The sequence below is a fragment of the Polyodon spathula genome, chromosome 12 (assembly GCF_017654505.1).
Source record: "Polyodon spathula isolate WHYD16114869_AA chromosome 12, ASM1765450v1, whole genome shotgun sequence".
NCBI classification, from domain to species: Eukaryota; Metazoa; Chordata; class Actinopteri; order Acipenseriformes; family Polyodontidae; genus Polyodon; species Polyodon spathula.
Window position 1 is genome coordinate 27758956 of NC_054545.1, and position 15266 is coordinate 27774221.

The 15266-nt window shown below is 37.5% G+C and overlaps 1 pseudogene; it reads right to left on the reverse strand.

Annotated features, from left to right (window-relative positions):
• Positions 1-908: 908 nt before the first annotated feature.
• Positions 909-10155, reverse strand: LOC121324846 (annotated as a pseudogene).
• Positions 10156-15266: the final 5111 nt, after the last annotated feature.

The following is a 15266-nucleotide window of genomic DNA, read 5'->3' on the forward strand; positions in this document are numbered from 1 at the left end:
TCTAAAAAGCAGGGCAGCCCCTTTAATAGTTCCTGTTTGCAATACCAAGGGGGATCAGTGTTAGCAATGCACAAGACTAATTACCAGAGGGGAATCCTTGCATGAGATGTACTGCAACGGTACTGTAGCAAATGCCATTGACCCTTTAGACACCACAAAACCACACATGCACCATGATTTAAAAAATAAAAAACGAAAGTTATATTTCTTATTCCTTGCATTTGTTTTATACTGCATTTCTAAATACTATACAAAAAGTAATAATCTGTAGTCAGTCTAGTTAGGGATAAAGTAACGCATTTGTTAAAGTCTGTATGTATTTGTTAATAGCTCGTAGTGAAGCAGCAAATGTTTTCTGGTTTCAAAATGACAAGATAATTTAAAAAATGCATACTAAGCACTGGTAATTAACGTGCACGGGCGGACATTCCATGAAAACATGAAGGTCAGTCTTTCGAACCTATTGTTGGGAGAATGTATGCTGCAGACTGAAAAAAGCACTTTTAGCATTATGAACACTACAGGCATATATCACGTAGCCAATGGTGCATACTCATACTTCCAATATAACTGCTTACATGTTGAATGTTCACTTTATATGTTGTATTTCCTACATAAGTATTCTGCATACCTGGTCAGGCTGGTCAATGCCTTGTTTAAGTGGCTAACCTTGGCCACTACTGTAACGTATGAAATATTTCAATGTAGTCATTCACATTAGATTCGTAGAAAAACTCTACTTCTAGGCTATAAATGTCAGGTCTGTTCAAATCGTACTTACACTACTTTGCATGCGAAAATATCCTGCAGTTTCCGAAAACTTCAATCCATGTATACAGTTGAATTCTAATTTTCTATCGTTAATCATGTAAACACAGAAAAGTGATGTTTTAAGAAAATCGGTTTTCTGATTCAGTTTTCCGAAAACATTAGTTTTCGGAAAATGCTTTGTCATGTAAACGTACTGACTCTAAAAAACGTGTAGATACTGACATTTAGGTGATTGAAGTGGTATTGCAGCTTGAAGCTTTACACAGCAGTAAATGTAACAATAAAGTGTTTAATAAACAGGTGATATAGGCTTACTAGACAACACTAAAACACATCGTCTGTGATTTCTAAAGTGATCAGAAATATACTGCTGAACAGTTAGTGACACATTCAAGTGCTTTTGAAAAGGTACTATTAGCCCAAATAGAACTGTACCCAGAATAAAATGGTAAATTCACCGACTGGTTACTGTTATTACGCAAGCACTGTTCACGTCTTTTAAGTTTAAGACTTTTTGGTTTTTTGCTTTGTTCATTTTGTAAAATGCCTTATAAAACATGCTACAGAAGAATGTTTTGTATTGAACTGTTAGGGTTCTATTAAGTGAGTGGTGTTATATTGCAGTGCTAATGGAATCAAAAATAAATTAATGGGCTACTACAATAAAGTGCCCACATTTGCACAGTCTCTATATTCTGTTTGACATTATTCTAGTGTTCAATTTTCTGAAGAAGGACCTCAGTTTGCACAACTTGCATTTCTTCTTTTTGGTTTTGCTCTTTTTTGGTAAAGCCTCGTCCCAGTGGTCCTCTTCCTCCTCCCCAGCCCATGGCCCCCAGGCCCCCCCGTTCAGTTCCGGGGAGGCACGAGGGTCTTCAGCAGGGTAGCGAACTGGGATGGCGGTGTGGTTGTAGTGGGCTAGCCGAGTCAGCAGCTCCTTCACCACTTCCCTTTTCTGTTCCGACAGGTCATAGCGTTCATAGGGGTCTCCGGTGATGTTGAAGAGCCAGACCGACTTCTGGATATCAGTGCGCCTCTCCAGGTTCCACCAGCTACCTGGGAAGTTGGCTTGGGTCTGGGGTGGGATCCAGTCGCTGTATCCAGGGTCCCCAGTCAGCAGCTTCCAATCCCCAACCCTGATTGAAGCCTGGACAGCAGTGTTCCAGATCCGATGGCCTTCCTCCCAGGAGCCGTACTTGGCATGGTTGTACAGGGGATCAATGTTATGGAGGATCTCCTTGCGTGGCGACTCTTTACCCTTCCCAATAGGTACCTTTGTGCCCCCTAAGAGGCCAATTGCTGCCTCCCGAAAAAGGCTGTCCACCGTTATCAGTAGAGAAGACAATAACACTGTTTTTGTAGTAGCCATACTTGCGTAGGGCATAAGTTACATTCTTCACCGCTTCATCCATGCAAGAGACCATGGCCGCATACTTGCGTCTGGCCACATTGCCCATTCCCCTGTACTTGTAGATGTATTCCTTGGGTGACTGCAGCGGGGTGTGCACAGCCTGGAAGGACAGGTAGACGAAGATAGGCTGGCGAGGGTCATGGGTGGCCAGAATCTTGTTGACTCGCTGGGTGTAGAACTGAGTGGAGTACTTGCCACTTTGCCCCCACGCCACACCCTCACCCTCATGCAGGTCATAGCCACAATGACCAGGCCCATCACAAGAGTCATATGTGTAGTAGTCCACACTACCCGTCAGCGAGCCGAAGAAGGAGTCGAACCCTCGCCTTGTGGGCAAACACTCCTTCTTGTAGAAGCCCAGGTGCCACTTGCCCACCATGTGGGTGGAATAGCCAGCCTCTTGCAGCTTCTGGGGTAGAGTGACCTGGTTGAGGGGCAAGCAGTTAGGCTGCCGAGGCCGGATGATGGAGTGCTGCAGCCCGGTGTGGATTTGATACCTTAAAAGAACAAAATAATTAGTATCTGAAGGTAACAAGATGAGTGACATGCATAACAAGAAACCCTTAAGGGTACCTAGAGACATTTTCTTCTCTTAAATCAAAATTACTTCTACTAGACACCTTAACTAAAGGTCAACAATATCCATTAATTGGTCATTTGCACTTCTTCCCCTTATCCCTGCATTTGACATTCACTATCTCAGTAGCCTCTACCGATCTATTTAAAAGGAAATCTCTCTCCATTTACTTAATTATTGAGCATGTATTAGTTATGGATGAAACTTTGCATACCTAACTGCTGGAGGATGGTAATCATTACCTAACTTAAAAACAAATAGACTTTAATACAACCGTAGAATGACACTATGCCACCTGGGTTGATTTTGACACTGTTAGTTGAGGTTCAAGCTTTATCACGTGCCTGGAAACTCAGATAAAACATTCTACTGTACAGTGAAGACGAGGAGTTAATTCTTTTAAAATACAGTCAGTACACTTGAGGCCTGATTTTGAGGAAATGCGGTAAAGCTTAAAAGTAAGAGCAAAGTGCGGGATTGCACTGTCCCCTTCATGTTGTGATTTTGAAAGGAGTTTGAGCCTGGCCCCGACAGAATTTCATTTGCGCTGATCAGTGAAGAGTCAGAAGCTGCCAGCAAATCAGGAGCAAATGACATCCCCTTTAAGAAAATGATAGCCTTAGTGATTACCTAAAAAGCTATTTGTTATTGCCTTAGCACCGTTTGTTAATGAAGTATTTAGATATATTTACATTCATTGAACAATATTGGCATGTGTGATTACAGTGCTTCATTAAATTCATAAATATAATTTTTATCCTTCCAACCTTTGCAATAAAATCAGTCTTATTTATGATTGATATAGGAACTGTGATTTGGAACATGGCTTCACTGACTTTAGTGCTGCTGTGAAAAATAAAGATTTCTATGCAACATTATTATTATTATTTTTTTTTTATGTTTTAAATACATAAACTTATAACGCATCCATCACAATTTCTGAAAGTAATTTAGTCCACTGTTTTAAATTTGAAAAACTACTTATTATTTGCAGTTATTAGTAAATCCAATACACCACTCTAAAAGACGTTTCACTGTATCAATATCCATTTTCATTTAGACATCCCATCGGCCAGACATTGACTACACCTTCTTTTTGTGAAGGAAGTCTGAGATTTAGAAACACAGATGTTCTAGTATATACTGGCCAGTAGACAGCACAGTGTCTTAAAGTTTGTTGATGCATCTTTACAACCTTCAGCTGTTACCCATGGTATAAGGTAATTGCTTAAAACACCATATTGCAATCACTGTAGACCCCAGAAAGCCCTTCTTTTTTCTTATCTGAGTAGCTATTGACTTGCAAATGATTTAGAATACCATACCCCCACCCCACTATGTCAACAGACCCCCTTTGTCACCGTGTTATAGTTTCAAGATTTCAGCAAAAGCCAGAAGATTGTATTGATTAGCTGGTTCCTGTTTGCAGGCTTTGCAGCTGTGGTGGATTAAATCTGCCTTGACACAGCCCATATGAAATCAGACAATGCAGTGTCAGTTAAGTACAACCCAGGAAGGACATACAGTAAATATAAGTAAAAATCAGTGACCTTGAAAGCTTTTCTGAATATACTTGACAAAATATATCCAAACATAGTTGGATCAAGTTCAGGGGAGCACTTACATAGAAATATCTTTTAATAAAATTATTGGTTTCCATGTGATACAATCTTTAAGAAATGTGGTTATCACAAGGTGATAAGTGGTTCTCAAGCGACATCTAAAATACTTACATTCTGATGCTCTCCAGAATTTGTGATATTGGAAGTCCATAACAAATTAAAGCCCTCCCCTATATACTGTATGCGTTCTGGGAGTAAATATTGTACAGTCTAAAAAACTAAATTCATATTTAAGATAAGAGCGCAAACTTTAACCCCGTGGGACAGATTTATCAATGTCTTTACACCAAAGATCAAGAGGTTTTTAAAATTCAAATCAAGCACGTAATATAAAATAACTAACAACAATCTACTAGTACACTTGCGTCCCTGAATTCAACTTCTGAGTTGTTTACTTGGTTTGTAAAATGGTGCAAACTGCATTTGGTGGAAAGAACCGATAAACTGGGCCTTGTGTGTTTTGTACTTTTTCAGTTTTATGGAAATTAAAGGTCCATAAATAATGACAACAACTCTACAAGCTGACAGGTGGAAGTAGTTGTGATTACAACATCAGGTCCCCTGGTTTTGGAGGGCGAGGTGTGGAGATTAAACCAGGTTTTGTGTCCAAGCATCTCTGTCCGCTTGTGGTTGGATCGCAGTGTCGACATGCGTAACAGTATTGTTTATTAGGTCAGGGAGACCTTGTGCACATGCACTGGTGAATGCACATTTGTTAAAAACTGAACAGGAAGAATACAGACTCAGAGATACGGCAGCTGTTGCAAATCAAGTTGAATTACCCCCACAGAATGGCTGCAGTGTTTAAAAGCATTGTATGGTGTTTGTACACAATGTCTTTCCAAGATCATTTCCAGGATGTTTTGCCCTTAACAGCTGGTATCAATAACGTGTTGAAGTAATCTATCTTCTCATCAACCCTCTGTTGGACTTTTATTACACCCTTCATTGCCTCACATCACTGTACTCTGTTTCATTTTGTGAAGAAAAGGTTTGTTTCAAGTACCAATCGTCTGTGAAACAATGTCTATTTAATTTATGTTATTGTATAATCGATGTTACCACAGAACTAGAACTGCTCAAATCTATATCCTTATAATCGAGGTGTTCACACATAGGTAGATGATAACTGGGCATCCTCTGTTCCTGCTATCGAGAGAATTCATTGGTTTTGGAGCGATCCATTTAATTGTGTGATGATAATATACTGTATCCAACCCATTATTATATTTGGAATACATTCCTAGAGAATAGATGAATGTTTAACAATGTATGTAAGAATGTATTTAAGACATTTTACATACAACAATACTTTGTTTTTGTTTAATTAAACTATCACCCCCTATTTAAGAAGTTGTATAACAGAAATAGTTAAATAATAGTCAGACCTAAGGCAAACTATAAGCATCTATGGTGAAAATTTAAAAATAAGTAAATAAATGCAAAAGCAGCCATTGCTATGCCCAGTAAGCAAAACTGTGGTCCAAGTAGTTCAATTTAAACGTGGCTACATTTAAAAGAGTTCACTCCTTAACACTTTGAGCAAACTTAGTTTTACCTTCTATTTACCTTAACCTCTTGCCATTTCAGAACAAGAAAGTGTAATGACAAAAAGGCTCAAATTCCAGTGAGGGTTTCTGATGACATGACAAGCACGCCATCACAAGTGATTTATCATGGGCAGCAGAAACCAGAGATAGAGATGGAGTTTTGGTGTATTTTATGTTTTTCGTTGTGCACTAGTACATTTGTTTTGTGAAGCTGATGTCAGACAGCTGAACGTTCGCAATCTTATCTAATACAGTGTTTAATACAGAAGAAAAAGAAAGGAGGAGGGTATTATTATCTGTCTATTAACAACAGAAAAACTAAAGGCTTCTGTATAGCCTAAAACATAGTACAAAGTAATAACAAATGATTATCATCTTAAACATCTCAGTAAAATTAATGGATGCTGCTGATAATCTGAGCACACTGCTTTGGGGTGTGGATGATGCATTCACTTCATGTGCTGTGTCTGCCTGCCCTTACAGGGCAGGTCCCAGCCATGCCCAGCCCTTCATTTTCTTCTTAGTGTGTCTGTCCATTTTACATCTCCTGTGAGAGGAACAAACATCCATCTTCACTCCCTAATCCCGTCAGCCCATTGCCTTTCACATGCATTTATTCCTCATCGCATGAAAAAATACATTCCTAACTTTTTTATGACCCTCCTTTTCCTGCATACTGTATTCTGCCATCCTGTCTTCATTACTCTGTCACGCTGTGTACCACCTGCTCTAAACCCACATGCAATGTTTGAGTTAACAAGGTATTGCAAAGGAAATGTGTCGTAGGATGAAGTTTCTTTCATCTCTCCCCTGCATTAAGGTGATTAGAGATTTCATTAAATAAGTTGCTAAGGAAAGCACTCATTATTCTGATATATTTGTAGTTTAACAGGGACATTAAAGCCACAAAAAGCCAGAACATATTTGCACAGAAATAAAGCTCTTACTGTATAGGCTGTTGTCCTGAAATATATTAGAAGTCACGTCCTAATTGGAAACTATTAACAGCAACTACACTTATAATTTCCCTCAGAATGTCAATGACACAGCATTCTAAACATTTATAACCATTTGCCCATTATTATGATTTAGATTTCGCAGCATGTAGATCGATTCAGTAGACACTGTTGTCTTTTTGTTGTCTCTTTGTAAGTGTTCTGTGGTTATTTCTAATCATATTGAGAATAAGCAAGAGAAAATACACTATCAGCTTGATTAGAGCTAGCCAGCGAACACTTACAAAAGAGACAACAAAAAGACAATGATGTCTACTGAATTGATCTACATGCTGCTTTATCTAAATCCTAATAAAGGGCAAATGATTATACAGTACAACTCAAATATCCATTAGAGCATGCTGGTATCTTTAGTTTATTTCTGTCCGTAAAAATGTTAAAAACTCAGTAAGGCTCATGTCTAAGGTATGATTATTTAGATCCTGTATACTCTCTCCACACACAGCAAACCTGTCATGTGTTTTATATAAACATGCCCAAGTGTACGCTAGGTAATTAAACATCCCCTACTCGTCCATGACAGTCTGCCTGCAGTTATTAAAAAGTGAGGTTAGGAAGGAATAGAAAATTAGTCAGCTGTAATGTGGCTCCATAGTCTGTAGGTCTAAGCTCAAGTTTTGACCTAGTTGCTCCGTTTCAGTCTCAGTAGGGAGGTTTCTAGTCTGGTTGAACAGTGCATGCCTCATCTTTAAAGCAGTTATTTGCTAATCCTCAGACCACAGTGAATATCAGCTATGCTCTAATGTTACCTGTCAATCCCAACAGCATGTGTTGAATAACACAAGCAGTTGTGTTTGCAGTTATGCTCAAATTATATATATATATATATATATATATATATATATATATATATATATATATATATATATATATATATATATATATATACACACACACACACACACACACACACACACACACACACACACACACACACATGTCTGTGTGTGTGTGTGTGTTGTGTACTTCTTAACTCTGGCTATGCTGACATATCAACTTCAACTTGGTGGTTTGCTTGTTGTTTTTATAAATGAGTAAAATGGTTTGATTTTTATGAAGCAGCTAAGTACCGTATAGAACAATTTCATAAGTAAGAATAAAAGACCCAGTATCTTATCCTAGTGGCCCTCACTTAGAATTTTATATCTGCTGTCAGTCCACCAGAATCTAAACCGACTTGCAGCAGGGAGATGCATCTTTTATATAGTAAAGAATAAATCTGTTATGGAAGGGACAGCCCATATATGCACAATCTGTAGGCCTACTACATATTGTAGTTTTGTGTTACTCCCACGGCTTTGTTAGAGAAGGGACTCAGAGCCTTTATTTTTGATGTTCAACAGGAAAGACTTGCGCATCCTGATGTACAGTACTGCTCAATTGGGGCACTCTTTGCACCAGATTCTCCCTCGGAATAACAATGTTATGTCACCATGCTTATCTATGGGCTTCTAAGTAAGACTGAGAAAACAGAATTTGCTGCTGACTGCAGCCAAAGTTTCATAGCTTTTCGTTCTGTGCCAGGGAATTAACTGTGTTCAAATGTTTTTGTTTTCAGCTAAGTTGGCATGCAATTCATCATAGTAGGGGTGACTAAGCTGTTTTTTTTCTGCTGCCAGCTAAAGTACTTACGTCTGATTTTAAAAGGCTGGCAATAAATACTCTACATGGGTTTCTTTTCATATTCCTTCAAACTGAAAGTACCACTTTGGTATGTTTAGGCTTGGGATAAATGTTTACCTGTATTAATCTTTGTGACTGTAATCTGAAAAATGTAGGATGGTCTGCATTGGGCTGGGTATGTATAGGGCTTGACCTGTATGATACATAACGTTCTAAATGTATAGATTGACCCAAGAGACCTTGGGTCTGTGCCCATTCTTCATACTATGCAAACAAAGCATTTTCTGTTAAAGGACAACACAGGCTGTGTGTTACAGTAACACAAACAGACACTAAGGGAACATTTACAAATACGTTGCTCCAGTACAAAGTTTCAGTAAATTTGTAACGAACTGGCATCTCTGCCGATTCAATAGAATGGAATGGCAAGGGCTGGACGGGAAGCTCAAATCATGCGGTTCAATGAGGCACATCTCCGTTCAGCTAATGTGCAGCTTTGTCGTCCAGAGGCGAATATGTGTCTTATGCTGATGTCGTTATTATTAACTCGGCTGCCGCGAGGAGATCAATTCCAGTTTGTACCCAGATGAAGATGTACAAAAAATTGCATAATAAGCCCTTAGATTACATTATTCAGTGTTACATAAAACGTTTGTGTTCTGTATCTCAACATACCTTAATATGATTATCTTAAGAGCAGTCAGTTAAACTGCATGGTGTTATTAGGCAGAGACCAGTGTTCAGGGATTGGGCAAAAAATAAAGATCTATGTAATCATTTAAACCCCCCTGTTCTTCGTGTCTGATTTATTTTATGTAAATTATAAAAGCCGCATCCCCCTGCTGCAACCCATTTTCAGACACAATAGACAAGACAGCAGATATGGGGGCTTCATTGTGGTGATGACTATTATGGGCCATTCTGGATCTGCAGTACAGGTTTGCTTGTTTTTGTTTCTGCAAGTTTCCATTGCCTTGCAGTGTTTCTATTTTTTATTTATTTACTTATTTATTGGTCCAATCCCTATTTCATGATTTTTGCAGGGGTGTAACGTTGCGGTTTTTAAAATAACAAAGTGGGATGCTATAAAGCGATCACTCTAATGATCACTCTAACCCATACATAGGCGAGCGCTACGACAAATTCTATAAATACGTTTAACCCTTACCTGCCTGTGATGAGTTGACTTCTGGATGGGGTACATATGGGTTGGATGTAGTAATTCTCCAGTTTTACTCCCTCTGCTGCAAGCTTATCCAATGTCGGAGTCTGAATTTCCGACCCATGATATCCGATATCGTGAAAGCCCTGGTCATCGGTCAAAATGAAGATAATATGCGGTGGCGGTTTTGGGGTTAAGTCCGACGCTTTGTCCGTGTAGTCTGCAGCAGGTTCATTCTCCATCAGGTTAGGCTTCATCCAGTCCCTGGACACGTAACCAAAACTTATCAAACTGACAAGGGAGAACCCGGTCAGCGCATACACTGCCATGGCGCACAAAACGAACTTAAAGAGTATTCATTGAAAAAAAAAAAATAATAAATACAAGATAAATCAAATACGTACGTATTTAATGATAATATATCGAGGGGGGCAACTAATCAAAATATGTCTGCTATATATATATATATATATATATATATATATATATATATATATATATATATATAGATATATATATATATATATATATAGATAGATAGATAGATAGATAGATAGATAGATAGTTTTAGATTTATTATACAATAGTTCGATTAAGAATATGCATTCAGGCAAATGTCTTCTAGTTGTAAAGCCAATAGGGCTCTCTGTTATAAGAACAAGTTAAAACTGGAAAAAAATATTGTAAACGATCCGTTACAGTATAAGAAAACAGCCTTAAAAACAAACAAAAATAAATAAATAAGGGGGGAAACTTTAATAAAAATGATCATTGAAACGTTCTCGTTAATAGTTGTTTAAGACTGTTTAACAAAAAAAAAAAAGATTATTTTACAAAACCACGAAATAAACGTCAAAATTAAAGGTATTGTTTAATTACGCATAGTCCTATCAGAAAGTTGTTATCTGAAAACGACCCTGAAAGTAAATAGTTTCGGCAAAATTAAAATACCCATTCCAGGTTGTTACTTTGTCCGATTTTAAAACTCCTCCAAATTCTCTTCCCATAGTTATAGACACGTCCCATCCCAGTTGTATTTCGACGAGCCAATGGTAGCGGTAGTTTATAGAACACTCCCTCTGGGTCTCGGTGCACTTTGGGTTTGGCTGGAGAAACGCGCGTCTTTCGCTATACACACGTAGACACTTGTAAAGTGCTTAAACTTGATTCACTATAATATAAAAAGAACCATTTAAATTTAAACATGATATGCCACAACCAGTTTGCCACATATGCCAAACAATATTTCGTGAGCATGTTATTTTGATTGCTTTTACAAATGTTCTCTTTTCTGTGAGAGTTTGAAACTGAAGGCTTTAAGCCCTAGGAGGAATTTTACTTTGAGACACGTTTCTCCAGTTCTGTTTATAAGACCCTGTCCCCATTGAATAATGTGGTGTTACTGGCTCAATCTGCTGATTCACTCATTCTCTCTCTCTCTCTCTCTCTCTCTCTCTCTCTCTCTCTCTCTCTCTCTCTCTCTCAGACCCCTTCAAATATGTTGGTAATGTTTCTGTAAATCTTACAAAGCATGCTGTGTTTGTGGAACATTATCACACGTTTTACAAATATTTTAAATTTAAGGTCAAAGGACTGGTTGTCTGAACTAGAACTAAAACTAAAACTAGAACTAACTTGTCTAAAACAGAGGCCTGTGTTTTGAAAAACAATGGATTTATAGAAACATTCTTTTCAACTATAAAGTTCAGTATCATGAGCAGTGTTGCGGTGACTGTAAAGTATCACATGGAAACCTGTAACTTTATGACCTTTGTGACCTCACATCCTGGGTACACAACTAAGGACTCTCAACAAAGTAAGGAACAATGATTCCAAGCTTTTAATTGAAGGAAAGATGATAGTTAATTGGAATAATTAGCTCAAGAGAGAATTAGTTTGGTACCTTGTTAACACATACTGGAAAATAAATGATCAGGGTTCGCACCAGAATTAGCAGGTAAAAGGGTTGCAAAGTTGAGCATCTTGCTGAACAGAACCTGTCTGTGCTTTCAAGAGATCTGCAAGACAAGTGGACCAGTGAAACTGGACTGGAACCAACAAATACGTCTCTGCCTTTTGTTTAATTGCCCCTGCCCTGCCCTGCTAACCTGCGATAACAATCTCCTGCTAGTGATTACAGCTGGAAAAAGCAAAGATACTGAGATGCATAAACAACGTCACCACTCTCCCTTGCTCCACTGTTAAATCACCCAATCCTCAACTGCATATCTGAATCATGTTTTTTATTTATCTAGCTATTTGTGCTCAATACAGTGCTTTACTTTACCAGAGTTGTTATATATTGTTATTGATACACCTTCATGATAGATTTAAACTTTTGAAGTACGAGAGTTGGGTTAACTAAGAGACATAGTGTTCATATTTGTCCTTCCCGTTGGACAAGGGATGTTGTGCTAACATTACATCATCTGGGGCTATTTCCCAAGACATTTGAGACTACCATAATCCTTTGAAATAACCTTGTGGATGACAACTTGAATCTTCATGGCACTATGGCACATTTTCACTGGGTGGGTGTCCTCAGTCTGAATGCCTAATATCACAGGGAGCCTTTAGCCAAAAAACTATGACATGACCAACTAATTAGAACCTTTTTTGTTTAAAATTATATTATAATAGATAATGCCCTTGTGTATGCACCATATATCTGCATATAGTTCATCTGTTAAATGTGTACTACAGTAATGGGTAGAACACACAAATGTACACAAGCCTGACACTTGTCACTTGCCTACACAATCTCCTTACACCAACCTTGGTTCTTTCTGGGCAAGCAATTGCTTAAGAGGCACCTCAGGGATCTGTTTTTGCCAAAGGCAACTGCAGATTAGCTGCCATGAAGGATATGTAATCATGTCCTATTGTTTAAGCTTGTGTGTGTGTGTATTTCTTTCAGCAGGAGCACCATTTCACTTAGGAAAATGACTGAAAGGTTTTGTTTTTAGGACAGTGTGATACAGTTTACATGATACCTGCAAAAATCCACAGTTAGGTTGTTGTGCTTATTGACTGATGCCTTTCAGACATCTCGTGTCTCTGAAGCCTATCAGAAACCAGTCACTTACATTGAAGACCAATCAGTAGTTGCATTAAAGGACATGTGCCATTCCTTAAAAACACACAACTTCTTGGATGAAGTATCAGACTGAGATCCAGTTCTGAAATATGCCCCATTCAGTTCTGATATATCTCTGCTTACAACCATCTTCACCAACATCAAACTCACAAACAGCAAACTGCTTTTTCCATACTGTAAAACCTGTATCATCTTGTAAAATAGAGATTGTCCAGCTCATGGTATCAGAACCTATGTATAAAACCACGCTAAACTGGTTCTACTTACATTTGTATAGATTTTTTTGACATACTGTCTATATCTTATCACTACAAGCCTTGCTGCAGGTCACTGTCAGTGCATATTCACTGCCAAGCCTCACTCATTCACTGCAAAGTCCTATGTTGTTTGTACATTACCAGTATATCAAAATGCTTTCCAAACAAGCAATTTACAGGGCGTTTTTTATTTTTGGAAATTCTACAGGAATATAGTTATATAGTTTAAAACTGCACACAAATGTACAAATATATACTGAGGACTGTGTAAGGGTGTAGTGCACGATGTGGTCAAGCGCCCTGTCCACATTATGCCTTTAAACTGTACTAGTTACCTTTAAACCTGCTTAAAAGTGCATAAGGTTAGCATCCATATGCAGCGTTTAATACTGTACTCGACTTGCTGCTATCAGTATACGTTCCACACTGGGTATTCATTTTTATGCTTAAGGACATCTCTGTTAAACTAGTGGGTAAAATACAAAAGCACAACGTTAAATTAGGCGGTTCAGAAAATGAAATGCGATTTAAAAGTAGGATCGGGGATGATATTTATAATATTACCTCTTTTTTAGGATATCTTGAAATAAAACTCCCTGTCTACAGCAGTTACTACATAGTGTAATATTTCTTAATACTTATCATTTAAGGTTTAACTTAAGTGTTATATTACAGTACATGACTGAGTGATACATGCAGAGGGTACAAAGCTTTCAGTATTTTCAGCTTCTTTGTTTATGGTGAATTGGTTATATTGTATCAGTTATTTTTTAATAAATTCTCATATACCAATATCTATACATTTTTAAAGTATTTATTCGTTGTCACTCAAATTGGCTCCATTTGTTTGTTATGTTTACAGCTGACTGCATATATGAGTACCTGCACTTTTCTGTTGAAGATTTCACAGCATTTACTCCCAATGTAAAGCATTGTATAGTCCTTTGCTGCAGTGCAAGGTTACATTCAAAAACAGAAGGTGGTATCAGGTGAATTGCCTGTTATGTAAAGTACTGGTGTATCATATCACTATTTATTTTACTGCTGGCTGTTAAATGTTTCCTCAATTCAGAGATCTAGTTGAAACTGGTATGGGTTTATTACCTTTCATTTTGCATTATGTTTGTATTTATATTGGCTTCAATCTGCAGCCCAAAATGTCTGCCTCTTGCCAAATAAACGTGAAATGAATCTCTCTTGCTGCGTCTCTCCCCAAAGGCCTCCTTCAGAAACCATGTTGGAATTAATCACACTAAATAAGTCATAGTGTTTTCTAAAAGAGCCAGGAAAAGTAGTTTTAAATATGACAGCTGCCAGAATGTTGCTTAGGTACAGTATATAGTGTAGAATGGTGCGCTGGAAGATTGCTTAAAATTCCCATGGTACTAATAATTTACTCCAATTCAATAAAGTGGTTTATCACTGCTGCATTATGCACTTATCATGTACTTGAGGCACTTTTGAAGTGCTTTTGTATAATTAATGTAGAACATTTCAAAAGTGGAAAGCAGTCTAGAAAATGTTGAATAATGTCATACTTTTACCAGTTCTATGTTTGAATTACTATTGTGTTTTTCAAGAGGAAAGAGCAATGACAGGCATGGATTAAGGGTGTTGGCATTCTCCTGAAGACAAATACACCACTGTGCTTTCCAGAATCAGTGATGCGTTGAGAATGTGTCCAAAGTAAGTGTGCTTTGAAAATGTACGTAATACAGGGTAAGCTCTAGTCATTTTATTGGCAGGCTTTATTTTTTTCAACAAGCAGTTTAATATAGTAACATATATCTAACCAATTAAAATATGCATAAACTATTAAAAACAAAACGAAATGAATAAAAAAAAAAACTGATCTCACATACTAAATAATACTACAGTCACATCTTTAGCAGTGCTGTAAGACAAATGTAACCCAATTTCAATACTATAATTAACTTAGAATCTGTAATTTGCTGAATAGTTTTAGTTGGACTTGTTATTATTGAACAAATAGATAACTATATCAAAATTAACTATTAACAACATTAGCCAATGTGTTGAAAAAGGCTGAAAAAATAAAATTGTTAGTAAGTGTTTTTAGGTTAAAATAAGGTGGGTATTAAATGTTTTTTAAAAAAAACCTTTAACTTTACTCTGTTAACTTGATGATGCCCTTGTGCCTATCTACCCTGCTCTGATGC